This window comes from Rhododendron vialii, chromosome 2a (genome assembly GCF_030253575.1).
Source record: "Rhododendron vialii isolate Sample 1 chromosome 2a, ASM3025357v1".
Lineage (NCBI taxonomy): Eukaryota > Viridiplantae > Streptophyta > Magnoliopsida > Ericales > Ericaceae > Rhododendron > Rhododendron vialii.
In genome coordinates, this window is record NC_080558.1 from 20,446,318 (window position 1) to 20,453,452 (window position 7,135).

The following is a 7,135-nucleotide window of genomic DNA, read 5'->3' on the forward strand; positions in this document are numbered from 1 at the left end:
GATTGAGATAGCAAGCAGGTAGGGCTTTGTGTTCCTTATTTGATTTAAACTATCTGGCTGGTCCTACGTGACCATAGCATCTCTACCCTGCGTGGTACCAGTACTTTCTCTTAGTATGGTAATACTTTTGGTAATACAGGTATTCGGCCCTTTGTGGCATAACTTTATACATTTGCTCGGTTCCCCTCGTTGTTTTGCATTTGTTCGGATGCAAATTAGGTTAGTCTTTTAAGTATTTCGTACTTTTGATCATCATTTGTTTTGCTTGTTTGCATAAGTATTTCGTACTTTAGCAAATCCTTCAAACATGATGTCCTGTTCTGAATTTAAGTTTCATGTACTTAAAAACTTTCCAAGGTTCTCATACTTTGAATGTTTCTAAGTTTCTCGTACTCAACTGTTGTAAGTTTCACATACTTAAGATTTAGACATACAAGTTTTTTCATACTTGTTAAGTGTTTAAGTTTCACGTACTTAAACAAAACAAGACAAGTTTAAGTTTCACGTACTTAAACAAAACAAGACATGTTTAAGTATCACATACTTAAAAATATTCTATGTTTTTCGTACTTTAGAATATGTTAAGTTTCACGTACTTAAACATAGTTGCAACAAACTGTTTATAAACAATCATACAGTGTTTCTTAAGTTTCACGTACTCATGAATTTCTAAGTATCATGTACTCAAAAAATACTTGTGTTTGAAAACGTTTAAGTGTCACGTACTTAAATGTATACCCTGCTCCCCAATACGAATGAGGGAAACTAATCTCGTAGTTCATTTTTTTCAAACAAATACCAAGAACACAACAGTTATACTAAAAAGTGATTTTATTCATAATCTGTAAAACTCAAGAGGGCGTTATTCGTACCCCTTGCAACTAGAATAATCAAAACTAGAACAAGGGAATTATATTCGTAATCCCCACATAAGTACGTAGTGCAAATCTAAAACAGAACTTAATGCTTCTTTAAACAAAGAATTTTTGTAGATTATGGACATTCCAAGGCCTCAGAAGTGGATTACCATCCAAATCTGCCAATTTGTAGGCCTCTATACCTACAATCTCAGTAACTCGATAAGGGCCTTCCCAATTGGCCCCCAACTTGCCTTCATTAGCCACCTTGGTGTTGCCGAGCACTTTTCGTAGTACGAGGTCCCCAACACCAAACTCTCGAGGGTGAACATGCTTGTTATAGCTTTTCATCAGCTGTTCTTGGTAAGAAGCCATATGCACCAGGGCCCTTTCCCTTCTTTCTTCTGTAAGATCAAGCTCAATCTCGAGGGCTCTGTCATTGCCTCCAGTTTCAACCAAAACAGTCTTATTGGTCGGCAGACCTACTTCCAGGGGTATGATAGCCTCTGTTCCATATGCCAATGAGTAGGGGGTCTCTCCCGTAGACCTCCTAGGCGTTGTTCGGTGAGCCCACAACACTAATGGTAACTCGTCAGGCCACTTTCCCTTAGCTTTGTCCAGCCTTTTCTTGATTCCATCACGGATAGTTTTGTTAGACGCTTCTGCCTGCCCATTACTCTGAGGGTAGGCTGGGGTGGAATAATAATTCCTTATTCCGTACTGAGCACAGAATGCTTTGAATTTCTTCTGAAATTGTGATCCATTGTCTGTAATCAACGAGTAAGGGACCCCAAAGCGAGTGATAATGCTCTTCCACACGAACCTTTCTATCATGGGTTCAGTGATTTTGGCCAATGGTTCTGCCTCAATCCACTTAGTAAAATAGTCAGTTGCCACAAGTAGGAATTTTCGATTCCCAGTCGCTTTGTGTAGTGGACCCACGATGTCCATCCCTCATTGAGCAAACGGCCAGGGACTTGTCAAAGGCACCAGATCCTCGGCGGGTGTTCGAATCATTGGTGAGAATTTTTGACACTTCTCACAAATCTTCACATACACCTTTGCATCTTCCTACATGTGTGGCCACCAGTAGCCTTGGGTAATTGCTTGGTGGGCAATGGATCTGCCTCCAGCATGGCTCCCACATGTTCCCTCGTGGATTTCATGAAGAAATTTCTGCACCATCTCAGGATGCACACATAGCAAATATGGGCCTGTAAAGGATTTCCTGTATAACTTATCCTCTGGGGATAGCCAGAACCGAGCAGATTTGATTCTTATCTTGTGAGCCTCCTTTTTGTCAGAAGGGAGTATCTCGTCTTGTAAGAACTCCATGATTGGGTCCATCCAACTTGGTCCTTGGTTCACGTCCAAGACCAAGTCTACGTTCCTCCCAATGCTCGGCTCATTCAGATATTCTACTGCCACCTTCCTTTTGAACTCAGTTGGGACAGCTGCAGCCAACCAAGCTAATGAATCTGCATGAGCATTCTGTCCAGAGCTTATCTGTTCAATATATACCCTCTCGAAGGTATCAAGCAAGTCCTTGTCTGCCTGTACGTAGGCCATCATCTTTTCATTTTGAGTTTCATATTCGCCGGATAGCTGGTTCACCACAAGCTGTGAATCACAATACACCCTAACCCGTTTTGCTTTTAGGGTCTTTGCACTCCGCAATCCAGCCAAGAGTGCCTCATACTCTGCTACATTATTCGATGCACTGAATCCAAGCCGAACAGATAGTTCAATCAGCACTCCTTCAGGAGGAAAAATGACAACACCAATTCCAGAACTAGTATTACATGCTGATCCATCGACGAATAGCTTCCATTCTATAGGATCTTGTTCGGCTAAGGGTTGATTCTTCATGGGTGATGTCTCTGTTGCCTGCTCCTTTCTCGTAGGAGGCAGGGGAGCCACCGTGGGAGAAAACTCTGGCACAAAATCAGCCAATACTTGGCCTTTGATTGCCGTTCGTGGCTGATAATCGATATCATATTGGCTCAATTCGACAGACCATGTCGAGATCCTTCCCGAGAAGTCTGCTTTTCGTAGCAGTGATTTTAATGGAAACTCTGTGTAAATCACAACTTTGTGACTTTGGAAGTAGTGTGGCAGTTTCCTTGTGGCTGTCCTAAGTGCCAGGACAAGTTTTTCTAACGGCAGATATCTCGTTTCTGCATCTAGCAGTGTCTTACTAACATAATAAATAGGGATTTGTTCCATCCCTAAGTCCCTCAACAGAACTGCACTTACTGCATGCTCGGAAACAGCTAAGTACAGAATTAAAGACTCACCTTGTTGTGGTGTTGACAAAAGTGGGGGCTCGGCTAGATACTTCTTCAAGTTCTGGAAGGCTTGTTCACACTCTGCTCCTCATTCAAATCCCTCCCTCTTTTTCAGCAATTGAAAAAAGGGTCTGCACTTATCACTTAACCTGCTGATGAATCTGTTAAGTGCTGCAGCCATTCCAGTCAGCCTTTGGACTTCTTTTGTGGTTTTGGGACTTTGTAGCCTCTGTAGGGCAGCAATCTGATCGGGATTAGCCTCTATCCCTCTCATGGTTACCAAATGACCCAGGAACTTTCCTAAACCAACTCCAAACGCACATTTCGAAGCGTTGAGTTACAGTTTGTACTTCCTCAAGATTTCGAAAACTTCTTTCAAATCAGCTATATGCCCCCGTTTCTCTTGACTCTTTACCACCATATCATCTATGTAGACTTCCATAGTCTTTCCAAGGAGCTTCTTGAACATGATAGTTGCAAGTCTTTGGTATGTTGCCCAAGCATTCTTTAGCCCAAAAGGCATAACACTATAGCAATACAACCCTCGTGGTGTGATAAATGAAGTTTTCTCTTGATCAGGCCCAAACATAGCAATTTGATGATATCCTCGATACGCATCGAGAAAACTCATTCGCTCGTAACAAGCGGTTGCATCAACCAACCGGTCAATTCTTGGAAGAGAAAAACTATCCTTTGGGCACGCTTTGTTTAGGTCTGTGAAGTCTACGCAGACACGCCACTTCCCATTCTTTTTCTTCACCACAACGGTGTTGGATAACCATTCTGGGTAGTAGACTTCGCGTATCGTTTTAGCCTCCAGCAAACGATCGACCTCTTCTATTACTGCATCCACATGCTGCACGGCTGCCTTCCTCTTTTTCTGAATGATTGGCTTATGTTGAGGATCAATGTTTAAATGGTGACAGATCACATCTGCATCCACTCCGGGCATCTCCTTTGGTATCCATGCAAATACATCAACATATTCCTTCAAAAATCTTATTGATTCAGATTTTTCCTTTGCTGGCAATGATTCTCCTACCAAGAAATATCTCTCAGGATCAGTCTCGTTGATCTGGATTTTCTCCAAGCCTTCAACCACCTTTTCAGCTGGATTTCTTCTAACATCTTCGATAGTTGGTTGATCTGGTACTTCTAATGTATGGACATGGTGGACCTTTGGGGCTCTTTTAATGATGGAGATCAAACATTGTTGAGCCACTTTCTGATTGCCTCTGAGCACTTCAACCCCATTCGATCCTGGGATTTTTACCATCTGGTGATAAGTCGAGGAGACTGCCCTTATTTTGTGCAACCATGTCCTTCCTATAATCGCGTTATAGGAAGAGGGAACATCGACAACTAAAAAATCCGTCCTCAACACCACTGACCCAGCCCAAACAGGTAGTGTTACCTTTCCAAGGGGCCAGACTGCTCCTGCACCGAAGCCGATCAGGGGTGTTGTAGATTGCTCTAAATCTGTTTGGGCCAACCCCAGCTTCTTGAACGCATCGTAGTATAACACCTCTGTACAACTTCCTGAGTCCACAAGAATCCTCTCAATGTCATATTTCCCAACTCGTAGGGTTACGACCAATGCATCGTTATGGGGTATTTGGACCTCTCCTAGGTCATCATCAGTGAATGATATGCTCTCCTCGCACACATCATTCTCTCGTCCTATTTTGTTTCCCAGTCGCATCACATGCTGATCGTGCTTAACTTGCCTTTGTAACAGCCTAACCTCATTTCTCGTATAAGGTGTGGCCATCCCATGTATCATATGGATTACTCCTTTAGGGTTTTGCTCGTAACCCAGCTCCATGGCTTTCCCTTTCTCCTTAGGATCCTCCTGGATAAATTCCTTGAGATAGCCCCGAGAGACCAAATCATCAAGGTGCCTCTTGTACATCTCGCAATCCTCAGTCATGTGACCCCAATCTTTGTGGTAACTGCAGTGCTGATTCGTAGCACGTTTTGCATCCTTGTCTCCGCCTAGACTCGGGGGCCACTTAAATATGGCTGATTCTTTATTCGATAAAGAATCCTGTATACTGGTTCCTTCCAAACCGTAGTGATAGAAAAGAAAGATTTTGGGTCAGGAGCTTGCTTATCTTTGTACAGCTCTTTCTTAGCCTGCCCATATTCCCTTCTCTCTCTATAAGTCTTGGGCTCTGGCTTATCCACCTTTTTGGCAGGTGCCTTCGACTGTTCGGCAACCGTCCTGCCATCCTCACGGAGTATGTCATCCTCCATTCTGGCATGTTGCTCTATTCGTTCCATCAATTTAGCCAAAGTGGCTACCGGATGTTTATTTAATGAGCGACGCAGCTCTCCCCGAACAGGCAAACCAGTCTTGAAGGTGGTAATCGCATACTCCTCACTGCAACTTTCAATCTCGTTGAAAGTTTCCCAGTACTTCTTTGCATAATCCCTGATCTGCTCGTTCTCCTCCTGTTTCATGGTGGAAAGACTCTCAAAGGTCTTTGGGGCTTTTTTGCTTGTCAAGAACCGAGCAGTGAATTCCTCGGCCAACTGCCTCCATCCTCGTATGGATCATGGAGCCAGTTTATGAAACCAGGATAAAGAAGCCACCTTGCCAAGACTGGAGGGGAACATCTTGCACAAGATGGAATCATCCCCTTCATGCATAAACATAGCTTGTTGATAATGTTGTACGTGAGCCACGGGATCCGTATTTGTTTCGTAAAGTACGAACGCACCGTGCTTCACTCTGCTCGGTAATCTAGCCTCTTGTAGCCTCTTTGTGAATGGGGAGGCCGCAATATTACTTAATGCCTTGCGTGCTGCTTCTCGTGCAGTCACTGTCCCATCCTCGTTCTCCTTAGATCTATGAGCCGTAGCTTTGGCCCAATCAGCATCAGGTCTCTCGTACCTATCACGATGATGTTTCCTTGTTTCCTCCTTTTCGGGGGTGGTACTTCAGTCTCTGCTTCTCCTTTTTCGTGAAGAAGCCCTTCTCTCCGGTGTTCGGGTCTTGCTTCTCTCTTTTCGTAGAGAAGCTCTATGTCGCTTTGGGGTTGGACTTCTGCTTCTGCTCCTTCTTCCTCGTGAAGGAGCTTTTCTGTATTGTACCACAGCATACCCACTGCCTTTAGAATTTCTTCGAGATAGTCCGGAATCCTCCGGATGTTCCCTGATTCTTTCTAATTCTCTGATCTCATGCTCTCATTTTTTAATCAGTCGAGCATACTCCTCGACTTCTTGCCTCTTTTTATCAAGAACGTCGTCACTATGGTGCACACTCCTGGAGTGCGTGATCGATTCATCCCTTCGATGGGATTTACTCTTTCTCGTGGATCTCGATGCCGTCTCTCCCTCTCTATTTTTGGAGTTGTCATGGATGGTAAGGGGGCGGCCCTTACTCGTGGTCCTCCTGTGCCCACCCTGGGGCTTTCTCGGAGCCCCAAGTGGTGATTTATCCCTTCCTTCATCTAACACATCTTTTGGGTCATGCGGTGTTGCTGGATTTACTTCTACCATGGTCATATTTCAAAAGGGAACTCTTTCGTTTCCCACAGACGGCGCCAATTGTAGGGGATGAAAACAATTGATGCTTCGGATCAACTGGATTGCAACAGCTTATTCGTGCCTCTTCATCGAAACCCTAATTCGTCGTCGGAACCCTAATCTGCAAAATAGACAGGGGGTGAGCGCACCTTTGCCTCTCGTGCCAAAGGCCCTCCGATGCCAAAGTTAGTATCACGTACTAGCAATCAAACCCTAATTATCAGTAGGAAAGCAATCAGAAAGCAATGTATTGCGTACCTTTTACCTCTAGGTTTACCTCTTATTTATAGATTTTCGTATGCTTGTTGCCCAAGCATCCCTGTTTCCATAGGATTTCCATCTCTTATAGGAAACCCAGGATATCAAGGATTCTCGTTTCCTTTCCCAGTTTATTGGAAAAGAGTCCTCTTTGGATTCTTTTCCATAATGAGCTGAACATCCCATACTCGTTGGGTATCT